The sequence below is a fragment of the Panthera onca genome, chromosome A1, assembly GCF_046562875.1.
Source record: "Panthera onca isolate mPanOnc1 chromosome A1, mPanOnc1 haplotype 2, whole genome shotgun sequence".
Taxonomy (NCBI): domain Eukaryota; kingdom Metazoa; phylum Chordata; class Mammalia; order Carnivora; family Felidae; genus Panthera; species Panthera onca.
Window position 1 is genome coordinate 199,479,124 of NC_138339.1, and position 25,586 is coordinate 199,504,709.

A 25,586-nucleotide genomic window follows, 5' to 3' on the forward strand; every position below is an offset into this window, starting at 1 on the left:
TCATACCTTTATCTTTAAACTTCCTACAATAAATACTGATAACAAGAAAAAAGTGACTCAATTAAGAGCACATTTCAAAATATAAAAGTTCCTCTTCTCTATTAGACCTTGTTTACATCTAAGTTGTTATTAGACACTGATGCATTAAAGTTTACTTTCTAGAGACAATAATCATTATTTTTTTATGCTGTATATGATTTTGAAACACTCCGGTCTTATAAACATATCGTCTTTCTGTGTCTACTTACCTCATCATTTCTTCACTATTTTAACAGTAATTTAACTTCTCTTCCTGTAGTACATAAAAGCTAAAAACTTCTCAAAGCAGACAGTATCTCCAGAACAAGAAAGATCATACTCAGAACTCGTCGTTTCACTTGACGATTCGACATCATAGAGAGTCAAAGATAAAATGCCTAACTGCGAACTGCGGTTTTGGTAAACAAGGTACCCTTCGGGTTATTTTAAAATTCAGGATCAGTTGCATTACTTTCCTGCTCATGTGACATTTTCATGTCCCCTTTCACTAGCCAGGTTTTGAAAAACTTGTTTCAACAATGTTCAGCTAGATAATAGGTCCCTGAGCAAGTAACAGTGAAGTGGTACAAATATTAAAAGCATTCTGTGCCCTTTGAAAATATTATGAAAGTTACTGCACAGATGGGCTGAAAGTTTAATTACCTCGAAAGAAGAGTGTCAGAGTCATCATCGCTGCTGCAACAACTGGAAATGTAACAACCAAAATATCCATCAGGAAATGACTCTGAGAGTATATATCAAATGCACTGAAGAAACAGCTGCCATTCCATTTATGTCACCCAGACATGAGAATTGCAGGGATCGGAATAACATGAAGATGCCGCATTGGCTTTTTCTTAATTTGACATTTTCTAGGCATTTCTCAAATGTGCCAGACTGGGAGAAATGTATGAAGTAGAGTAACACGCACCAAGTGAAACAACTCAGGTTCAATTTCATGTATTTTTGGTGTGCAATTTTTTTTGTGTGTGTGTTAATAGTTCTATTACAGGATGTAAAATTTAATTTTTAGTACATTTTTATTACAGAGATAAGATAACTAATATTATCTACATAGAATTGCTAAGCTTTCTTTAAACGAAAATGTTACGCAATTTGGGTCTTCGTAAATGGTCTCTAATAATGTTTTCTACTGTTATATATTATTATATAAATACTTGATGTGAAATCCTATTTCAGCACCATAGCTGTATGGCAGATGTCAGAATGTGTGAGAAGAAACATTCAACAAAGGTTATTTTTTCAGAGTAAGTATTCATTCCTCTGCATCAAAGGAGAAAGTGCATAAGGAGATTGTAAGAATATTTAAAAACTGCTCTTCAGACAACTTACTGTAAGTCATATGGCCCACTATGGCATCTTGCCATTCTCTGCATTCTGTTGTTTCTGGCAATGTTTTAGCCAGAATTCTTTAAGCCTGATTTATTATTACAGATAATGGTAAACTATGTCGTTAGGAAGCACAATATAGTTGAGAGCTAGAAAAGAGACGTGTGTTCATTTATATTTATCAGAGTAAGTTTTAAAAGTACAAGAAACAATACCGCATATTCTGGAAAATACTACAGAATCTAAGATAGTATAAAGAGATGTATATATTAATATCAATTTCTGAGAAGCATTATGATTTATGGTTAATCAAACCTAAAAATGCTGAATCCCAACTGAATTGGGGAGAACTAGTTTTTACTCCCAAACATGCATTTAATCTGAGATCTTGGGAAATGAGAATAGAACTGGGAAGATAGTTGCATATAGAGTAGTGGCTAATAAATAATTAGTAGCTTCTGTAATTTGGACATGTATGTGAGCCTCTATGACCAAGAAGTTTTTGAAATTTTATGCTCAAGAGAATATGCAGAAAATCATAAAGTAGTTCCCAAGGCAGTTAACAATTTTGAAAGTGATATAATTATGTATTTATTCAAATAATTATTATGTCTTAAAATTTCGGCATGAACTAATGGAATCTCATTTCAATAGGTCAAAAAAATTAGATTTTAAAACATTGTTCTTTCAACCAATAAACTTGGATCTGAGATTTATAAGGAAGACATTATGTTAGGCATATAGATTCAAGACCGTTGGGTGAATAGATTTAGCATGCTAAAAAGACACTGACTTCTAGAAACTTCAGTTAAATGAAGAATACAGATACATATTCAGTGCTCATCCTGCATGACATAGCACCCCATTATTTGTCTGACCTTATGATCTATCACCTGAATCTGTTCCAGGCACACTAGACTGCCATTCCTCCAGAACAGAGGTTCTCCTGTCTCAGAACCTTTGTACATGCTGATCCCTGCCTGGGATTCTCTTCCCCAGTAAGACACACATTTCACTTCCTCATTCCTTCCATTCTCGACACCACACCATCTTCTCACAGAGACCTCTCCTGACCAATGTATCTAGATTTTATCTCCCCATCCTGGCCCTTGCCAACTTACTCTCTACTTTTCTTGCTTAATTTGTATTCTTCTTATTACTTAGTATCTAACATGCTATATTATGTATAGATAGATGTTACCTTACTTGAGTTTTTGTCTGTTTTCCTCAGTAGAATATAAATATCTCCAGAGCAGGGATGTTTGTCTGATTTGCTGTATATTAGGCCCAGAATAATATTTGTTGCATGAATAAATGAACAACCTGGATGCAATACAAAGCAAAGTGAATTTAGTGCTGAAAAAATTGATCCAAAGAATAACTATTCTAATTTTCTCAAAACAATAAGATGAAAGGGCAGATCAGCTAATGTTTTTTTTTTTCAAACTTACAATCCTATGATTCTGTAAGAAATATATTTAAAAAGCTATTTTACGCACACACACATATTTTGTATCATTTCTCTGAAAGGGAATTAATATTCTCAATAATATAAACTGGGTTGGAGAGCAAGTAAACATACACATCTGGTGACACACTTGGGGGGGGAAGAAAGATAAGTCATCCTGTCTAGTATCTGTGTAAGCACGCTGGTAATTGTACCTTCTTATAAATAGACTAATTCTATTTGCCAGGAGGGGAGCCCTTAGTCCTTGGTTTAGGATTGTTTACAGTAACCCATCCTAAAATCTATGGATTTATGAGTTGTGGCTCTCTGATGTCACATAAGTTATACAACTATCTGGGTTATACAATGGAAACATTGGTAATGTAAACACTTGTTGCTGTATGAGGTGACAAAAATCTCACTTAGAAATAATTTCTATTACTTGGCCCAGAGAAAGAATGTCAGACGCAGAAAGGAAAGACCTGGGAGCCATGACTAATGTCTGTGTCTTCAGTTCTCATTGTTTTCTTGGGGCCTCCTTTCTGCTAGTTTCCTTGAAATTATTAATACTGTCTGATAGCTCAGTATCAAACAGCTGTAATGTCTTTAGAGGTTGATGCTGGAGCATAGTTCAAAAGGACTTTTTAAGTAATAAAAAGCTTGAAATTAGGAGACGTGAGGCTCAGGTTTGTTCCCAAGCAGGATATCTTACAGAATTTACTTAACATCTCACAGCTAAGATTCTTTATTTTTAAAATAAAGATAATACTTCAAAGGTTTGAGATGAGACATGAAACAAAGCAGTGCATTTGAAATATCAGTCGCCGAGTAAATAAGAGGCATATATTTTTATGTGTGTTCTTATGTTAGACTTCCGCCTTTTGTAGAACAAAAAGATAAACATATCAGAGATCTTCTCTCCTATCTTGAGCTTTCATTTATTATCAGTAAGGAATAGTTACTGGGCAAATCTGATTCAGGGTGAAATAGAGTAGAACCAAGATGCTGTGATTTCACACATTCATAATGATTTGGAGATAAAGATATTTTTACATTTATTAATAATCAACTCTGTGGCTGGCAGTGAACTAGATGTTTCTATCCACTTTTTCAGCTAATTCATAGAGCAACTCTCTGATTTATTGTAATCCTCATTTTATAGAAGATAGAATGGAAGTTCAAAGAGGTTACATAATGGAAATAGAGGATTGATGTATATTGTGCATTTGTCTCTGCCTCTAGTGCCTAAGAGAGTGACTTGAACTTACCAATTAAATTTGATACATTTTATAAACAAACATTTACAACTGCTTTGTGCGAAGACAGAAAAGGGTGTATATATACGTGAAGCTGGAGACTGAAGGAAGACAGCAGAAGCGGTAAATCATTGCAACAGGCTAAACTACTGAAGGGTGTGATTGATTCTAAGTTAGGATTTGTGGAATATTTCAAAGTACAGCAAAAACCCACAAATAACAAGCCTGGCAAATATCAGTTAAAGCTGCACAGAAAATGTCAGCCTTTCTCAATTTACAAAGAAAGACCGGTCAAGACGTTTTCTTGTGAATAGAAAGACTTTCACAAGTTTGTAATTTACAGCCTAATGCTATACTATCACATCCCTAGTTAACTTAGACCATATGCAATCTATGCCTGGATATTTAAACAATAAAACAAAAATAAAGATAGTTTTCATCACTTTCTTTCTTTTTTTTTTTTTTTTCAATTTATTTTTGACAGAGAGAGAGACAAAGAGACAGAGCATGAGCAGGGGAGGGGCAGAAAGAGAGGGAGACGCAGAATTGGAAGCAGACTCCAGGCTCCGAGCTGTCAGCACAGAGCCCGTCGTGGGGCTAGAACTCAGAACGCGAGACCAGGACCCGAGCTGAAGCCGAAGTCGGACGCTCAACTGACTGAGCCACCCAGGCGCCCCATCATCACTTTATTTCTAATTTAATTACTTAGAAAAATTTCACAGGCTTGACTAGATTTTGCTATCTTCTTATTTCTTTGAAGACCCCAGAAGATAAAATCGTTTTAAAATTATTTTCATTTCCAAATGATATACAGCAATGATCGATGGCACATCTTGTCACTGGGCCTCTATGCTTTTTGTTTGTTTGCTTGTTTGTTTGTTTTCTGATAGTGTTAACAATGTAATTGTTCTTATTTAAACATTTCCATTCAATGCAATATAGTTTTCAAGAATAACCGTTTTAAACGGATCTTTCTCTAGAGTTCACCTTCTCAAAACAATCTATTCTGCAGTCAGCAGCACCTTAGCAACTTTCTGCCTTAAATATCGTCAGTGAGAGGAGAAAAAAAATGTCTTGAACAAATGTCTCTCCTCAAGTGGGAGAAAGTGACATTGCCAGTGAATAGAGGTGCTGCTTCTTATCTGTGCTTAATAACCTCTCTCACTGGCACCCATTCAGCTGCCACTTAGCACAAAGACAAGTCTGCATGTCATTTAACAGGCCTGCATTAATACACCTAACCAATCAATGACTTCTACCCATTCCACAAGGACACAAGTCTGTTACCATTACTAGACACTGTCAACAGAAAATGACACCAGAGTCACAAAAGGCAAAATGATGTCAGTTTAATCAGAGAGCAGACAAAAAGGCAAACAATGCTACCCAGGATAGAAGTGTAACAAGGAGACTCAGAGGTTGGCATAAGCCACTCTTGGCAGGTCCCAGTGAAACCGGCTTGAAATTCAATGATATAAAATCCAATAGAATGACATAGACAATCAGAACTGTTTTCCTCCATTCAATTAAAATGGGTGACTGCTGTTGGCAGAGGGAAAATCTGTAACAAAATATTGGAAGAAGGTGCAACTTGAATAGATTTTATAGGAAATCAAACTATTTTTTCCATTCTAAGAAAAGGATCAGCAAGCTAAATTATATTATTTTAAAATTTGTTTAATCAATTACTTCAGTTTTCTTCCCATGGAAATTAAATCGATGTTTTAAAAAGTCTTATTATATTAAGCCAACAGCTTTGAATTGGAATATGTACACGCTGACAAGATAGCTGCTCACATTAAGTAGTGATAATAATGATGGATCTGTACAATTATGCATGTGGAATAGGCCTCAGAGATGATCTGGCCCAACCTGCTCATTTTACAGCTGAGAGAACCGAATCTAAGACAGTGTGAGTGAAATGCCCAGGAGCACAATGGCAGAGCCGGGTTCCTGGCTCTTGGTCCAGCTCTTTTTCCACAGCACTGTTAAAGGCTCGTGTTTTACAATAATAATGCAGTTTTTATCTAGGAAAAGAGAGCATTTCATTAATTTTCCATATGCGTGTTATGGTTGAAACAGTGAAAAAGGAAATCATTTCAATAAAGTTACTTCAAATAGAACATTCATGAACAATGCAGCAGCATTTTACTGACCCTGGAAGCCTTGTATGATTCCTATACTACGTCCTCCAAATTCTTGAGGATGTTCAATTTCCCGAAAATACACTAGAGATAAGCACCCCAGCAAGGCCAAGAGGAGCTGCCTGTGAGCAGTGAAGACTTGGGCAAAATGTCAGAAATTCTGTATCCCGATCCCCCACTGCCCTAATCTGAAGTATTTGGCTGGCTCCTCACCCAGTTTTCACAGGGTTCAGTATTTTGGAGTCCTCTCTGACACTGTTCTCAGTACCTCTTTCTGTAGAAGTCCGGAGCTCACTGTGCTGCCCACTTCAGACACCGTTTTCAGCCAAGTCTGGCTCATCCTTTCTTCCAGTTCGATTTCCCCCAGTTCAATTTCTGCTAAGTCCTGTAGCTCTGGGACGGGTGATACATATGGAGAGCCAGGTGGATAGGCCTTTTCCCCCGGACACATTCCAGACAGCTCCCTGACTTAGGCTGACAGCTTTTCCTGGTAGCTGAAATTGAAATTTGGTTTCAAAGCTTACTCTTCCCTTATTATCTAAAGAAGTCTATCTCAACCTTTTAGAATCCATGCCTTTCTTGAATAAATAAGATATATCTCAAGGACCCTCTGCCTCTGCCGCTGATGCTGATATAAGATTTAAGGGTTATTTGTGACACTAAGAATAGTGTTACTGCTACCCATGAAGCATGTGTTGGGCATTGATATTGGGAGTTCTGTGACAGAAAACTATCTCTTTACATTTAAAAATTTTAAATACAAAATATTTAAAGTGTGTATTCAAGCTTCACAGACCTTCCTCTAAGATTCTAATATGGACTGCCCTCGTTTCCTTCTCCCCAAGCCACAATGGGAGTCTTACTGTATTGTAATCTCTTTCTCCTTTTCCCTATCTCTCTGCCTTTTACCTCTCCCAGAAAAGGTAAATTCATCACAAAGCAGTTTCTTTTTCACATAGTTTCATATATTCTTCCTCCTAACTTTTTTTAAAATTTTTTTAACATTTATTCATTTTTTTGAGAGACACAGAGAGACCATGTGAGGAGGGGAGAGGCAGAGGGAGGGAAACATAGAATCCAAAGCAGGCTCCAGGTTCTGAGCTTGTTAGCACAGAGCCCAATGTGGGGTTCAAACTCATGAACTGTGAGATCATGACCTCAGCTGAAGTTGGACGCTCAACCGACTGAACCACCCAGGTGCCCCCCAACCTAACTTGCTTGGTCAATAACGGCTGTTAGCACCATTACCTCAGGAAGGTCAGCCTTTTATTTTTCCTCTTAATTTTGAGAGTAAACACACATAAACACACGTACACACACATAGAGAGAGAAAGAGAGAATTCTAATTATCATGGCTAATTAGTGTAAATATAGTTCCAGGAAAATTAAAAAAAAAAAAAGATATTACCCTTACCTTAATATTAGGAAGAATAATCATTGAGTGTTACCAACTTCTGCATTCCTTTAACGTTTCTAAAAGTTGTAGCAAAATCCTTCCTTATTTCTGCTTTAATACTTTTATTACCCATATAAATTGTCATTCTGCTTCATTCTGCCTCATTTAATTATAATGTTAAAATGTTGATAACTTTTTCACTAAAAATATACAGTCTTAAATTCTAAGTTAAACACAAACCTTGCATGTAAAGTAAATGGATCCTAAATTCTAAATAATCAACTTATAACCTTTCCCCAAAGCCACCATTTTGTAAACTGAGGCTAGTCTGGATAGGGTGATTTTTTAAATCTAAAAAACAATTTAGAGAAATGGCATTTCAAGATATTATATGGGAGCAGACTTAATGTTCATTGACAGATGAATAAAGAAAATGTAATATATACATACAATGGAATATTATTTGGCATTTAAAAAGAAGGAAATGCTACCATTTGCAACAACATAGATGGCCGTGGAAAACATCGTGTTAGGTGAGATAAGCCAGTCACAAAAGGACAAATATTGCATTGTTTTACCTATTTGAAGAATTTAAAATAGGCTCATAGAAGCAGGAGTGTGGGAGGAGCAGAGAGAGAGAGAGAGAGAGAGACACAGAATCTGAAACAGGCTACAGGCTCTGAGCTGTCAGCACAGAGTCTGATGTGGGGCTTGAACCCGGGAATGGTGAGATCATCACCTGAGCCAAAGTCCAACGTTTAACTGACTGAGCCACTCAGGTGCCCCTGGAAGTTTGTATCTCTTAATCCCCTTTACCTATTTCACCCAGCCCCCTCCCCGCCACGTCCCTTCCCCTCAGGCAACCATCAGTTTTTTCTCCGTATTTATGAGTCTGTTTCTGTTTCTTTGTTTTACTTTTTAGGTCATATATATATATATATATATATATATATATATATATATGTCTGTCCATGTTGTGGCAAATGTGTATCCATTTCTAATAAACTCTCAGATGATGCTAAGTGTGGTCAATTAGCCACACTTTGTTCCATATGAGAATCTATATGGGACCTTATGATCTTTAATACATATCAATTAAACTAATAGATCTAATTTTAATTTTCAGACTTGAAATCTTTGGGCTTTAGAGTCAATTTAACTTAAATTCTAGTTTGCAGTCCTTTGATGTCATGGAAAGTTGAGGTGATGTTGGCTTTGTCTGTGTGCATATTGCCTATTTCAAATATTTATATTTTTAATATGATTATTGTAATACTTCCCTTGAATTCATCAATCTGGAAGGCATTTTCCAAAAACAGAATACGAGAAATGATGTGACAATAAAGTCCAAGCATAGATTTTAAACCGATGTCACCAAGTTTTGTCTTTTTATGACAAGTCTTAAGATTTAAAGTACAGCAAGGTTTGAAAAAACACCTTTGGTTCTTCTAGTAGTATACACTACAGTTCAGGAGCAGTCAAACTACTACTTCACTGAAAATCTTCTTTAAATAGCACTGGTATAGAGGCTGGAAAAAAGCATGCAATATTAAAAATATGACAAGAAGAGAAGACTAGAGAGGAAAGAGAAATGTCAAATTGTAAAAATCCATTTGAGTGGAAAAGAAACATGTTCTTGGTAGGGGTACATCATGTTGGGCTTATGTACTGCAATGAAGATGAATAAGGTATGAGAAAAAAGATCCTACTCATAATTAATTGAGCTTATGAACTCTTGTGGGTTTTTTTTCTGATTCAGCACGTTGATACATTTGTAAAATATAAAAGTCTCAAAGGAAGAAAGGCACCCATAGCTGTCATCATTCCTTAGGCTGTAATCCTAAACAAGATATGAGAGAAATAGAAATGCAAGTGACTTTTTATAAAGTTCCATTAGATATGGCAGGAAGGGGAGTAAGTGATTACCTCTCTTCTTTTAAATTTTTCATCCTGAAGTAACTTTAGATTTTCAGTAGACTCGCAAGGATAGTACTGAGAGCTATTAGACACCTTTACTCAGCTTCCCCTAAAGTTCACATCTTAAAAAAACATTTCATCAAAACTAAGAAATTAACACTGGTGCAATGCTGTGAACTAAACTACAGACTTTGTATAATGTTCATCAGTTTTTCCAGTAATGTCATTCCTATATTCCAAGGAATCCAATCTAGTTTACTGCATGGCCTGTGTTCATGAAGTTTCCTTAATCTCTGCAAATTAGGACAATTTCTTAAATCTTTCTCTGTTTTTAATGTCATGGACATTTTTGTAAAGTACTCATGAGGCATTTTATAGACTGGCCCTCCATTTGGATTTTCTCATTATTAGATTGGGGTTATAGATTTTTAAAAAGAATACCACCGGGGCACTTAGGTGACTCTGTTGGTTAAGCATCCAACTTCGACTCAGGTCATGATCTCATGGTTCGTGGGTTTGAGCCCCGTGTTGGGCTCTGGGCTGACAGCTCAGGGCCTGGAGCTTGCTTTGGATTCTCTCTCTCTCTTTCTCTTTCTCTCTCTCTCTCTCTCTCTCTGCCCTTCCCCCACTCACACTCTCTCTCTCTTTCAAAAATAAACATTAAAAATTTTTTAAAAGAAATAAATAAAAAGACCACCACAGAGGTGAAGCTACCTTCTCATTGCATAACATCAGAGGGTACATGATATCAACATAACTGATTACTGTTGGTGTTAAACTTGATCACTTGATTACGATGGTTTCTGCATGATTTCTCCACTGCATAATTATTCTTTTTTCCATTTCCACACTATTAGCATGAATTGATCACTGAATTGAGCCCACCCTTAAAGGAGGGGTGGATTTAATTAAGATCCACCTCCTGGAGAGAGGAGTACTGTGTTATGCAAAATGATATCCTTCAAAGATGTCCCTTTCCTAATCCCCAGAACCTGTAAATATGCTTTTCTCTGGCTGTCTTCAAGATTTCCTCTTTGTCTTTGTTTTCAACAGTTTGAAGATATATACTTGTGTGTGCACTTTGTATTTATCCTGTTTGACTTTACCCGAGCTTCTTGGATCTGAAGTTTAACACTATTACTAACTTTGGAAATTATCAGCCATTATTTCTTAAGATAATTTTTCTGTTTTGTTTTTTTTTGTTTTTTCCTCCTTCTGGAATTCTGATGATGTATTCTTTAGATCATATGGTATTGTTAATGAATGCTCTGTTGTGTTTTCTCCCCCCACCCCATTCCACTAACTTCTCTATAGTCTTCAGTTTGGATAATATCTACTGAACTATTTTCATTCTTACTGGTTATTTTCTTGGTTGTGTTTAGTCTGCAGATGAGCACTTCAAAGACATTCGTTACCTCCACCTAATGTTCTTGATTTCTAGTATTTCCAATTGACTTTTTCTTAAAGTTTCTATCTCTGCTGAAATTCTTTGCCTGTTCTTGCATATCTTTACATTTTTTAATCAAAATCTTTAACTGTTAATTGTGGCATTTTAACTTCCTTACCTGAAAGTTCCAAGATTTTTGTCCTATATGAGTCTTGATCTGATGGTTGATTTATTTCTTTAGACTGTGTTTTTTCTTGCCTTTTTATATGCAACATATTTTTTTTTTTTTTGCATGCCAGACATGGTGTATAGGACCATTTATACTGATGTATCTCATGTTTATGTTTGGAGCTGAATATGCCTTTCCTTCCTGTAAACTTTTAATTTGGGAGTATTGTGGCTAATAGGATCAGGAGTGGGGTTTGAAGCATATTGTTATACTTAACATCACTGCACCAGAAGCTTCAAATTATTCCAGTATTATCTTATGTTTATGATATTGATTTATGTGTCACATGTTTTTCTCTCTGCTTGCACTGAACTTGATTTTAAGTCTTTTTGCTTCTTAGAGAGATTCTATGCCTTGCAGCACTTTCAGCCATATTCCACTGCCATTATTTCCTAATAATTGTTAGCGTGGAAGGGTGATGGGAGTGAGGAATGCACTCTCTTGTTTGAGTGAGCCTTAATATTGGGCAGTTTATTGAACCCATTAGACTGGAACTTGAACCTGGGTCTCCAGGTAAAGCCTGCACAACTGTCATTACTTCTCTTCTACTGTAGGCTTGGACCCAACATATACCACTACTCTTCCCCCAAGGATAGAGAGTTTTTTATTCATATCCCCCTCTTTCAGCAGTTAAGTGTCTGCCAGGCCTTCAGTTTTCGTTTCTTTCCTTCCTGTAGATTAAGGCTTTTGTGCCTCAGGTGATATAAGACAAATGGGTATGGACAGGGTTTCTCTCCTTTCCTCTAGCCACTGAAGATTTCTACCAGAGCCCACAGGCTACTGTTTTTGTTTTCCTTCCTAAGGTGTTTTCTTTTTCTTCTTTTTTTTTCTTTAGTGCATAAGGATTGGATCTGGACAGAGTATCTGTAGTGGGTATGTGTCCCCTCATCCAGCCAACACCATGAAGAAAGCTTTCTCAGGATTCATCCTGATATTCTCATTGATCAATTAGTGGAGCTCCTGAGAGAGGAAGCCTGAATGTGGCTGGGAATCCTACCTATGCCCGTGGTCCTCAGGTGCCTTACACTGTCTTGAGAGCCCACAGTTAGAGGTTTAGCAATTTATTAAAAATTCTTCACTGGAAGCACCTGGTTGGCTCAGCTGGCTGAATGTCCGACTCTTGATTGTAACTCAGGTCATGATCCTAGGGTCGTGAGATGAAGCCCGCCTCAGGCTCCATGCTGAATGTGGACCCTGCTTAAGATTCTCTCTCTCTCTCTCTCTCTCTCTCTCTCTGCCCCTCTCCCCTGCTCCTACTCTCTCTCTCTCTCTCTCTCTCTCTAAAATAAATAAATAAATAAATAAATAAATAAATAAATAAATTCTTACTGAATCTTCTTTCCTACTTATATGATGGCCAGTGGCATCTGACCTGCATAAGGAATTGCTTAAGTTTCTTTCTACCTCATGGCACCCTCTCCAGATTTCAGGTTAGTTTGTTCTGCGACCTCAGTTCTTTGATGAGCTTCAGAAAACCATTAGTTTGAAGATTGTCCAGTGTTTTCTTTTGGAACAGTGGGAAGTGACACTCTTCATTTCCTTGTATCTCTGAAGTAAATTGGAAGTGGGGCCCCTGGCTGGCTCAGTCAGTAGAACATGTGACTCTTGATACAGGTTATGAATTCAAGCCCCACATTGGATAAAGAAAAAAAATAAAAATAAAATTGGAATTGGATTATTTCCTTTTAAATTTGAGAAAATATTAGCTTGTAAGTGTTCTTTAGTATTGTTTGGTCACTTTGTAATAAGTCCTGGGGATGGAGTGATTCCAAAAGTCAGGCAGAAGTCAGGAATATTCTTTTCTTGATTTTCCCAGCTCCCGCTTCATGGGACAGGAAACAATAGGATGCTCATAAGTATTGTTTGAAAAACAATAATGAGATAGATGAATTTGTCAAATGCATTTGGAAAAATGATTGCTTTAACTCTATTACACAATTTTTCTTACTGCAAATTTTCCAAAGCCTTTAATATGTAAATGTGTCTGGTAAATCAACAACAATAACAATACATTTTCAAACTTACTTCAACAAAAAATGCATTTTCCACCCTCTGGAAATGTCTGGGAAGTTATTTGCTGGCAGAATATTCTTTTTAATACCTGTCTAATGTAATTAAATAATATATAAAGTACAGTTGGCTCTCTATTTGTCACATGGTGAATCTTCATATCCATTCCTGCTTTGATGGAACTTTCTCCTCTGAATAAACTCCTGAGGTTTCAGGCAGGTCTGAGAGACATGGGGCTCCTGATGCAACACCTATTTGGATGGGCCTAAAGTGGGAAGGGGGTGGGAGGTTTACCTAGAAACCCAGTGGTTATACGGCATAATTGTTAATTTCACTGGCTACACCTGAAGTTGACTCTGAAAATAATTGCCAAATTATTATGTGTTATGTGAAAAATGGGTAGAAAAATGTGGTATCAAAAATTGGCTTCACATTGAGCCATTTCATTGTCCCAGCCTCTGAGACTGTGCGTGAATGCTGTAGCTCCCTTTTAAAAGAAAACCAATAATGTACGTTTTTAGTCACCACTTTTATTAACATTTCTTAACCAGCTAGTTGCAATGATGCTAATTCTTCCTGGGTTTTGATATTTGAAATATGAAAAAAAAAGTTTTTTGGTGATGGATGGATATGCTAGCCACACCCTCATTTCACTTTCATAACAAATTGTCAGAGAAAGCTAGATTTAAAAGCTGGCCAAAAAATGTTAAGAAACCCACCGGTGTTATTATGGTAGCTAAAAAAACCATTTCAAAAGGCAACAAGCTTTTGTGTTTGTTGTTTGTTTTTGTGTTTTTTTACTGGGAGTTGAGAAGGCTTACAGTCAAGAGTTCATGTCTCGAGCACCCCAGGATATGAGGAGATGCTGGTTCAGTGCTGGTTTTTCAAGGTTAAAACTTGCTTTGTATAGTCATCAATTCATCTCAAATTGGTTTCCTGCAAATGTCAGGTAAGTCAGCTGGCAAGGACAAAGAAAAAATTCAAAATCCAGACCATCACACTCTCTTCATTTTATTTAATTAGCTATTTTTTTTAGGAAGAAAACATCAGAGGTTTTATTTTATGGTCACTTCTGAAGGATTCTGGAGATATCACGTAGACATGGTCTCAGGAGAGTTTCTTTCCTACTGCAGGCAACCTCTGTAGTTGGCTGTGCAGTCTTATATTACTTTAAGAGTGTGTAACTTTTGAGTCAGAGGTTCTCATGGCATGAAAAGCCTGGGCTGGCCTCAGGGGATTTGTCACACTTTATTTAGCTCAAGCATGGACTCAGAAACCTGGAAAATGTGCTCTACTTGGCAGCCCAGCACTGCTTGCAAGTCATAAAGTTCAAGCTATCAAAGAAGTTTTCAAGGTGACAATTATATAACATCATACATGACCTTCACAACAAGTCTTAGGTTGGGAAATCTATGCTGAGGGGTTTCCCTCCTGCTGGCACAGACCCTGCCTCCTCTCTTAAACATGCAGTTGGACAGAAAACAGTCTGGCTATATGTAACCCATTTGTTCTACACCATACTAGCTAAGGAAAGGGTTTTATCGTTACAAAGATAGTAACACACGTTACCTTCCTGCTACCTTACCTGATAATTTAAAATAATCACAGTATTCAAATACCTCCCTTCTGGTTTGTAAGAGATGGTAGTGGTCTAAGATTTGCTCACAAAAGGAATCCTTCGAAAAGATTACACTGACGACTATTATAATTGGATTTTATAGAGGCAATAAACTGGCTTAATCTACAAAATATAAAAATCTAAGAAGGTATAAAAGGAATGGAGATTTCACTTAATCGGGGATGTGAGCTGGGAGAAAGCTATTTAGTCTTGATTAAGCAGAGTTGAATTAATTTTTTGTAGGTAATTCTTTTCAGTGGGATTTAATGACTTTGTATTAAGCACATGAAACTGTATAGATATATCTCATATATAGAAATATTGTGTTGAGTTTTTTCATGGGTTTTTGTTTGCTTTGTATTTAGTGTTTAGCACCTTATTGGATATGAAAAGAATATCAAGATATTTGATGTCAAAACAATGTCAGGCTTAGAGTACAACCATTTGTGACCTGTATTTTAGCGATTAGAGGGTTGTGCGAAGTATGAATGTGCATCTTTTCCCTTGGATATATTTATTGAGTACCTACTATATTCAAGAAATGTTTCTCTGAACTGTAGTGTAGTAGTGGGGGAAAAAAAGATTAAAAAAACCCTCTGGCTTCTCTTTTCTTGTCTTCTTCAGACAATATTATATGTTTGTTTCTTCTCGTTTTATGAAAACTGCAGAAGCTTCACACTCTTGCCAAAAAACCGCAATGGACTCTGCAAACCACACCCAGGAATGGCAAGAGAGAGAGGAGAGGCCCCTGGAATTGACAACAGTGTAAAGGAAGTTAGAGTGTTTCTAGAGCTCTTTGCTTCACGTGCAGTCAAGGGTGACCCCCAAGAAGTGAGAATAAAAGAGGTAAAAAAGAGCACTTTCTGTTAAATAAGGCCCGGGGACTGGGGTTGAATCCTAAAATTTGAGGCCCGCTTATATTGTGGTAGTATTTTACAGGATCAGGGCTTAGAAGAGAGGCTTAACAGAAAATACTTTATTTTTGAAGAAAGCCCTCCTTTTTTTCTCATGTCTATTTTTCACTTTTTCCTCCTATCAATCAACATATTGCCTTTCCTTATAATGTCATTTTTATTCTGTTATACCATAAAACAAAACTAGCAAACAAAACTCAACCGAAATACAACAAAACTACTCTTAGGGACTACTTTAATCAATTGAATAAAGTTTCTGTTATAACTTTTGAGATTACTTTTTATTTTGTTTATAATTTTTTTCAATGTTTATTTATTTTTGAGAGAGAGACACACACAAGCACAAGTGAGGGAGGTGCAGAGAGAGAGGGAGACACAGAATCTGAAGCAGGCTCCAGGCTCTGAGATGTTAGCACAGGGCCTGACGCGGGTCTTGGGCTCACAGACGATGAGATCATGACTTGAGCCAAAGTCAAACACTCAACAAACTGAACCACCCAGGTTCCCCAGGAGATTACTTTCTCTTTAACAATAGTTTAGGCATGTTGTAGATTTTCATGCCACTGCCTATTCAGTTGAAATATACTGGTATATTTTCATTTGAATTCTCTTTTTTAATGTTTTTTTTTTTTTTTTTTTTTTTTTTGAGAGAGAGAGAGAGACAGAGAGGGAACGTGTGTGCAGGTTGGGGAGGGACAAAGAGAGAGGGGGACAGAGGGTCTGAAAAGGGCTTTGCACTAATAGAGAGCCCAGTGTGGGGCTCAAACCCATGAACCATGGGATCTTGTCTTAATCTGAGCTGATGTCAGACGCTCAACCAACTGAGCCACTCAGGTGCCCCTATTTTCATTCTAATTCTTAACAAAACAGAGGCATCTATCCCTGCTTCTATTAACATATATCAGGTATACAGAATTTAAATCTCTCAGTTTGAATTTATATCCTACAAAAAACTTTTTTGTTTCTAATATAAATGTTTGATCTTTATCTCAACACTACAATTTAGGGTATTTCTTGATATCTGCCAAAGAGCCCTTGTGGGTGGAGTTCATAATGAAAAGTTAAAAAGATTCTTCTTGAGAGAACAAAAACCTGACATTTTTATAGCCCCAAGGAAACATTCTATATGATATATACAATAAAATTAAAGTTAAGAGAACTTATTTTAGTATGAATACTTTTTTTTTTTAAAGTGAAGGAAACACTCTTCATCATTGAGTTCTGATGATGTACAAAATGCATATATTCTAGATAATTTCTGACATCCAAACCTCCAGTCAAGCTACACAAACTTTACTTTCTTGGACATTGATTGATCCTCTGAAGACTTTTCAAGGTCTAGTAACTTGAAAAAATATCCTAGGAATTAGTGAAGCTCTTCTCAGCATTGGAAATCTCTGATATAATTGGGAATGAGTACATCCTTGAGATCTGAGATGATGGTTTTGTGTATAATAAGCCTGAGATTCTTAGAACCTCCAATTTACACCGCTCCCATGCAACAATTAACCAAAACAATTACTTAAAAAATGATGCTAGTTTTCTCTAATACTTCCCTTTGCTACTTAAAAAAAATTTCTTTAATGTGAATTTATTTTTGAGAGAGAGAGAGAGAGAGAGAGAGAGAGAGCACAAGCTGGGGAGGGGCAGAGAGAGAGGGTGACACAGAATCCAAAGCAAGCTCCAGGCTCTGAGCTGTCAGCACAGAGCCCAAAGTGGGGCTTGAACTCACAAACTGCAAGATCATGACCTGAGCCACAGTTGGACACTCAACCGACTGAGCCACCCAGGCGCCCCCTACCTTTGCCACTTCTAATTGACTCTATGTGTATTACTTTTGGTCGTGTCTCAGTTGTGTGAATAGGGGAAAAGAGTTCCTGGATAGAAGAAAATAGTGTATGCCAAAAAATTGCAGGTTCTGGGTAAGTATCAGTGGGAATCATGAGAACATGGGTGGGAGTGGACTGTAGGTTATAAGGAAAAGTTAAAGATATGGAGGCAGTTATTCTTTACCCTGGATTCACTGGTCTAGCCAGGATATTTGAGTGGTTCTAATGATTTGTCTGCATTCTTTTATTAAGGCATGGAAATGATGATGGATTTATATCAATATGATGTAATTACTAGAAGTTCTTTGGCATTTTATTTAGGAAGAGGCAGAAGGCTAAGAGAAGAAAGAAAGAAAGCAAGAAAGAAAGAAAGAAAGAAAGAAAGAAAGAAAGAAAAAGGGAGAGAGAAAGAGAAGAGGGAGGGAAGGAGGGAGGGAGGGAGGAAGGAAGGAAGGAAGAAAGAGAAAGAAAGAAAGAGAAAGAAAGAAAGAAAGAAAGAAAGAAAGAAAGAAAGAAAGAAGAGGGAGGGAGGGAGGGAGGGAGGGAGGGAGGGAGGGAGGAAGGAAGGAAGGAAGGGAGAGAAAGAAAGAAAGAAAGAAAGAAAGAAAGAAAGAAAGAAAATCTTGTTAGTTCTCATATGGCAAGGACAGAAATATACATTTACTTTTTTGCCCATTTTTCATGTTAACTCTCCTGATCACCTACAGATACTTTAATTATATTAGTATTCAGTAAACACCAACTGATCCGCTATATTTTTAACACGCAAAATAATTGGACCTGCCAAGCAGGAACTAGTAAGTATTTTAGGTAGCCTAGTAACAAACATGCCTGTTAGCAGCAATAAGATAAATACTTCAATGGTTCAGGGGTCTGCTAAATAAGTAAAATCCAATGATATAGGTCTTGCTGAGACATATCTTTTAAACTTAATGAAAATGATTTGAATCTTGAAAGTTGGTACCACTAAAACTCTCAGTTTTGGTCCTTTTGGTAGACCTCTTTGGATTGCCATGGCAACATTTATCTTATTTAAAAATCTTGCTCAAAAAAATAAAAATAGAAATCCTGCTCCAACACATTGACCAATTCAAACAGATTTGTCCCGGGGCTGACAACCAATGTCTCTTCTTGGTCATCCCAATGCTAGTGCAGTAGGTACATGAGCATAGGCACATAGGTGCAGGGATGGATATTATGCATTGGCTCAGAAATATGGAATTAACCCTGCCAAGAATCTTCTAGCTGCTGTCACCGATGGATATCCAAATGTCAGTAGCAGAGAATGTGGCTGAGCTTTGATTCACACTATTACTTAGTGAGATTTACCAGCAGATTGATTACATAGGCTCCTTCTCCCTTGAAAGGAATGATGATTTTGTCCCTACTGAAACTGACAAAAACTCTGGACATGGATTGCATCCCTTACCTGCAACACTTCAGAATACGGTAACAAGGGCTTACAGAACACTGAAGATAGCAAGCACAGAAAACATGTATTCCACTTATGGAAAAATAGACATGTATAATGCTTTTATTTTACAGCCCAATGTGCATCAGTGGGAAATATGTAAAAAAAAAAATTGTGGTATATTACAATGGAGTATTACACTTTATTTAAAATGAATATATTAGATTTAATTCTATCAGTAAAGGTTTGTGGTAAATATATTCTTTGTATATTTTAGCTTTCTTATGTTTAACATTTTGGAAATTAAATATGTCTATATATTTTTTTTCTAGAATTATCTGAAATAGTAGTTTCAAACCAAATGTGGATACTCACTAGGACCAAAAACTATGGGAAATGTAAAAACATTTCCTTGGTATAGCTTCTTTTGAATTTAGGGGCTCCTGGGTGGCTCAGTTGGTTAAGCATCCGACTTCAGCTCAGGTCATGATCTTGTGGTCCGTGAGTTCGAGCCCCGCGTTGGGCTCTGGGCTGATAGCTCAGACCCTGGAGCCTGTTTCAGATTCTGTCTCCCTCTCTCTCTCACCCTCCCCTGTTCATGCTCTGTCTCTCTCTCTGTCTCAAAAATAAATAAAATGTTAAAAAAAATTGAATTCAAAGCTGACACCAATCATGACTGAGAATACATTTGTACAGACATTATCAAACTTCCCTGATAAGAATTAGATGATGAATGTATTAAATGATACAATTCCAAGCCTTACACCTGGATATTAATATTTATTTAGCTATCTGTGGTGAAGCTAAGGATTTTGACTTTGTAACTGAACTAAGTTGTTCATAACATCAGATCAAATGGGGAAATAATACACTGAACTGTAACATCAGGGAAGCCTCAACAACAAATTGAGGGCGTTAAGACTTAAGCATGGAACGGGTAATATTTTTATGACAGGCATGTTAAATTACAGTGTTTATTGCATTGTCTTTTTGTTCTCTTGGTCCACATTTTTTAAGGTTAATTTTTATACTTAAGCTATGATGTCAATTTATGTTTTATTTTTTCACAATTAAGCATTGTCTTACGTAAAATTTGAAACTTGAATGCCTGCTTTTTCCTGAACTCTAATATATGCTATAAAAATCATGCAAATAATAATGGTGTTATAAATTACTCACCTGGCCAAAAATTATGAAATGAAAAGTGAAATATTTCTGCTTTGATAGTGAAAATAATGTTAATTATAGACAAACAATTTCATCCTTCCTTAACATAAGAGTGGATATAGTCATCTTAAAAGCCAGATAATAAGGTTGACTTATAACACTTCATTTCATATAGTTAAAAGTGAAATGAAAGAAATAGATATATCCCTCCATACCTTGATGTTTCAAAGCAGAAAATAACTTCCATGAGCACCTGGGAACTCTTAAGGCAGTTAGCACTAAATTTCAAAGTGATAAACCAGATACATTGCTGTGCTACGAAGTAATAGATTATGTCACATAAACACAGGATAAAATATACATTATATGCTTCTTTGGCTGTCCTTTGCATAAACAGCCTCAGAGTTTTCTGGTTCTTGAGAATAAGGGTGTATCATAGAAATTTAAAGTTTTATCTGTTAGCATTTTTTCTTTTTTGGTACATAAGTTAAAATCTCTGATCTAGCATATGCAATACTATAACACACTAATTTTCAATCTGATGAGGTGCCTTCTATATATAAAACTGTTAGTAAAAAATACATTATATCCTGTGATTTCAAGTTGTAAATTTTATAGAAAATGAACATCTTGTTTGTTGTTTAAACACAAGAAATACACATCCCCAAAGGCAAGGGAATTAAAAGCAAAAATGAACTACTGGGACCTTATGAAGATAAAAAGCTTCTGCACAGCAAAGGAAACAACCAACAAAACTAAAAGGCAATCGACGGAATGGGAAAAGATATTTGCAAATGACATATCAGACAAAGGGCTAGTATCCAAAATCTATAAAGAGCTCACCAAACTCCACACCCGAAAAACAAATAACCCAGTGAAGAAATGGGCAGAAAACACGAACAGACACTTCTCTAAAGAAGACATCCGGATGGCCAACAGGCACATGAAAAGATGCTCAACGTCGCTCCTTATCAGGGAAATACAAATCAAAACCACACTCAGATATCACCTCACGCCAGTCAGAGTGGCCAAAATGAACAAATCAGGAGACTATAGATGCTGGAGAGGATGTGGAGAAACAGGAACCCTCTTGCACTGTTGGTGGGAATGCAAATTGGTGCAGCCACTCTGGAAAACAGTGTGGAGGTTCCTCAAAAAATTAAAAATAGACCTACCCCATGACCCAGCAATAGCACTGCTAGGAATTTACCCAAGGGATACAGGAGTGCTGAGGCATAGGGGCACTTGTATCCCAATGTTTATAGCAGCACTCTCAACAATATCCAAATTATGGAAAGAGCCTAAATGTCCATCAACTGATGAATGGATAAAGAAATTGTGGTTTATATACATAATAGAGTACTACGTGGCAATGAGAAAGAATGAAATATGGCCTTTTGTAGCAACGTGGATGGAACTGGAGAGTGTGATGTTAAGTGAAATAAGCCATACAGAGAAAGACAGATACCATATGTGTTCACTCTTATGTGGATTCTGAGAAACTTAACAGAAACCCATGGGGGAGGGGAAGGGAAAAAAAGAGGTTAGAGTGGGAGAGAGCCAAAGCATAAGAGACTGTTAAAAACTGAAAACAAACTGAGGGTTGATGGGGGGTGGTGGGAGGGGAGGGTGGGTGATGGGTATTGAGGAGGGCACCTTTTGGGATGAGCACTGGGTGTTGTATGGAAACCAATTTGACAATAGATTTCATGTATTGAAAAAAAAAATAAAACACAAGAAATAATATTTTGAGCTAAATTAATAACAAACAAGAAGCAACCAACTTTTTTTACTATTTTATTTGCTAATCAAAGACTTTCTTAAAGCTGTATCTCTAGCATTTATATTTATGTGAGTTAAAAAAATTGTTCTTTTTTTTCTATTCAGGTATGACATTGCCAAAGAAAGCAATTTTTTTCTCATTATCTGACAAAATGAATACGTATGATATGTTCTATATCTCTTCAATAGGGTTTTCTCCAGACGATTAAGGAACACTAATTACGTTCAGGGTAGATATTTTTAGCACAAATTGCTTTCTTCAATATCTGTAACATAAAGCTTTTAGTAGTGAGTATTTTATAAACTGAAAGTTAGGTAAGTATTCAGGGTTATAGGTCCTTGTGGTGAACTCCCATGATGTTTTAACCAAATGAAAACACTGTCTTGAATAGATCATAGTAACTATATAGATCATTAAGTTTATTTCATAAAAAATTATAATTCACAACTCTGATCCTTGTTAAAATACTTTTCTAATTCTGCCTTTGTCTTTCTTGAGTATCATTTTTCATATCTGAGATATTATCTACCTTAAGATATGGGAACACTATTGTTTTCTATTCAAAGGATTTTGAAGTGCTACAATGTCCATAAGTACTTGAAAATTCTTCATCACATCTGCAAGGGCTTTTTGGGAAGTTAAAAGAAGAAACAGGTTATTCAAGTGGAAAAGATGAAATTGGATCCCTGCCTCAGACAAATAAGGCACCAGGTAGGTTCAAGATGAAATGTCAAAATATAAAACTTTAAATTTGTCAGTAAATTTTTTAATTAATTATCTTTTGAATATTGTGTAGAAAAACACTTATTGAATAAGATACAAAAAAAGCTTAACAAATTTGACTCTATTAAAATTAAGAACTCTTGTTTATTAAAATACACATTAAAAGAAGGTGAAAAAGGATCCTATACACTGAAAAAATATAGTTATAATTGTTTTCTATCAAAACTACATAAAAACATCAGCTAATCAATGAAAAGAACACAGACACAAAATAGAAAAAATGGACAAAAGACACAAATGTGTATATTACTTAAGGTCTAAAAAAAAAAGACAACCTCATCTATGATCAGCAAAATATACAAAAACAACTTTATGACATTCTGTCATATTTCTATTACACTGGCAAAATTTAATCTGGCATTACCAGGTGTTAGGGACAAGAGGATCCACAGAATCCCTTATATGTTATTTGTTGGAGAGTTCATTGATTTACCACCAAAACAGTTTGATTTATAAAATAAACAGCATTATTTTCATAGGTTGATTGTTCTTACATCCTGCAACACAGAAAACCCTATCTAGCTATGTCCACAAAAGATTCTTTTGTGCCTGCATATCAAAGACAGGCTCAGAAGTATGATACCACTAAAGTTCACAACAACAAAAACTTGGAAACAACTCAAGTGCCCATTAATGGACCTGACATTTAAGAAATAAATTATCATTGTATAACCAGAAAATGGTATATTACACAACAATTAAAGCTAAATCTAAGACTATGGATGAATTTTACCAATATAACACCAAGTGAAAAAATTTTTTGAAGTGATATCCTTTTGTAGTGAAAGAAAACTCAAGATACATTTTTTAGACATATATGGAGCTGAAGATTTAGAATGAATAGTGGAGGGAGGAATTGGTATGAGAGCAAAAAACCATTTGGTTAGATATCGTTTATTTTCAAAGTACTAGATGTTATTTTGGATGATGTTTAAGATTGTTAATTACACATTTAAAATATACTAGTACATAAACAAGACATATAAGCCAATCATACCTAGGCAATTGATTAAAATATTTTGTAAATCAAAGATTTTGATTAATCAGTTCTGAATAATGAGCAACCATTGAAAATTAATAACTGTGGAAGAGTAGCTGCCTCCTCCCATACCTCAATAACACTTTAAAAATTTTTTGTATCACACCGTTATATTATTTATGTAACTGCGTACACTAAAACAGGTATTCTTTATCTTATATGGGCTTAAAAACTATTTCTCTATCCCTTTGTCTCTCTGTTTTTGTGGTATTATTTTAGACTTCCATGTTAATATCACACACTTGAACATGCAGTGAAGGAATATAAGTCATACCTAGTCAGACGTCCCCCCCCTCCGCCCTGCCCCCAAAAGGTTTTCACCAGGACGGTGCATACAATTGTGCCATTTACTATTGCAGCCTTCTCTTTCTCTATGTTGTGGACACAAGAAGCTGGAGGGGAAAAGATAAAACTGTTTTCTGGGTTAGGTGTGGTAAACCATTCTGCAAGTTTATGAGTCATATATTTATCAGAGCTAATGTAGCATTTTTAAAAAAAAAGAATTAACAGACTTTTTTCTTTAGAGCAGTTTTAGGTTCCCTGCAAAAATCAGCAGAAAATAGTTTCCATATATTCCCTGCATCCACACACAACCTTTCTCCACTATCGACATCTCCCACAGATTGATACATTTGTTATAATGGACGAACCACACTGACACATCATTATCAACCGAAGTCCACATTTTACCTTAGAACTCATTCTTGGTGCGTATCCTGTGGGTTTTGACAAATACAAAATGACATGCAATCATTTGTTGGTATCCTTTAACTACCCTTTATTACTGAAGTATAGTTAATAAACAGTACAGAGAGAAAGGGGCGCCCGGGGGGCTCAGTCAGTTAAAGCATCAGACTCGGTATCGGCACACGTTGTGATCTCATAGTCCTGAGATCCAGCCCTGTGTCAGGGTCTGTGCTGACAGTGCTGAGCCTGCTTAGAATTCTCTCCCTCCCTCTCTGCCCCTCCTCCACTGGCACTCTCTCTCAAAATAAATAAATAAACTTAAAAAAATAGAGAGAGAGATGAAATGTACAACATAGGGAATGTAGTCAATAATACTGTAATAACCTTTTATAGTGACAGGGGCAACTACACTTATCATGGTAAGCACTGAGTAATGTAAACAACTGTCAAATCACTGTTGTACACGTGAAACTAATATATCATTATATGTCAACTTTTTTAATAAAAATGTTTATTTATTTATTTTTGAGAGAGAGAGAGAGAGAGAGAGAGATACAGAGCAGGGCAGAGAGAGAGGGAGAGAGAAAATCCCAAGAAGCCTTCACAGTGTCAACACAGAGCCCGACATGGAGCTTGATCCCACGAACCATGAGACCGTGACCTGAGCCAAAATCAAGGGTTGGATCTTAACTGACTGAGCCACCCAGGAGCCCCTCATTGTGTCTCAACTTTTAACTCCCCTTTCGAAAACCTTTGGGATTCTACCATGTTAGATTATACTCTCTATTCTTATAATATGTACAGCCTTGTCTTCATTTGTTATTACACATTTGTCTTCCCTACTATTATGTTGATAAGTACACAAAAGGGCCTATACCTTGTGGTTTTTCATAGCTTCAGAATTTATCAGAATGCCTTACAAATAGCAGAATCCCTATTAATGCCTATTAAATAAGTAGGACCTGGATATACAACTCATATTATGCCTATCCTTTTTCATCTACTTCATCAGAGTCCCCTGATGATTCATGGTTTAAAAAAAAGAGTCAAGGGGTGACTGGGTGGCCTAATCCATTAAGCGACCAACTTTGGCTCAGGTCATGATCTCACAGTTTGTGAATTCAAGCTCCACGTAGGCTCTGTGCTGACAGCTTGGAGCCTGGAGCCTGCTTCAGATTCTGTGTCTCCCTCTCTCTCACTC

At 36.4% G+C, this 25,586-nt stretch overlaps 1 long non-coding RNA gene across 2 annotated transcripts; it reads left to right on the top strand.

Annotated features, from left to right (window-relative positions):
* Nucleotides 1-823: 823 nt before the first annotated feature.
* Nucleotides 824-6,298, top strand: LOC132681996 (uncharacterized). Of its 2 annotated transcripts, XR_013554350.1 has the most exons (4): nucleotides 824-966; nucleotides 1,219-1,286; nucleotides 4,058-4,194; nucleotides 4,556-6,298. It is a non-coding gene; the product is annotated as an uncharacterized LOC132681996 (long non-coding RNA). The 2 variants fall into 2 exon arrangements; XR_009611380.2 differs by lacking the exon at nucleotides 4,058-4,194.
* The last annotated feature ends 19,288 nt before the right edge of the window (nucleotides 6,299-25,586 follow it).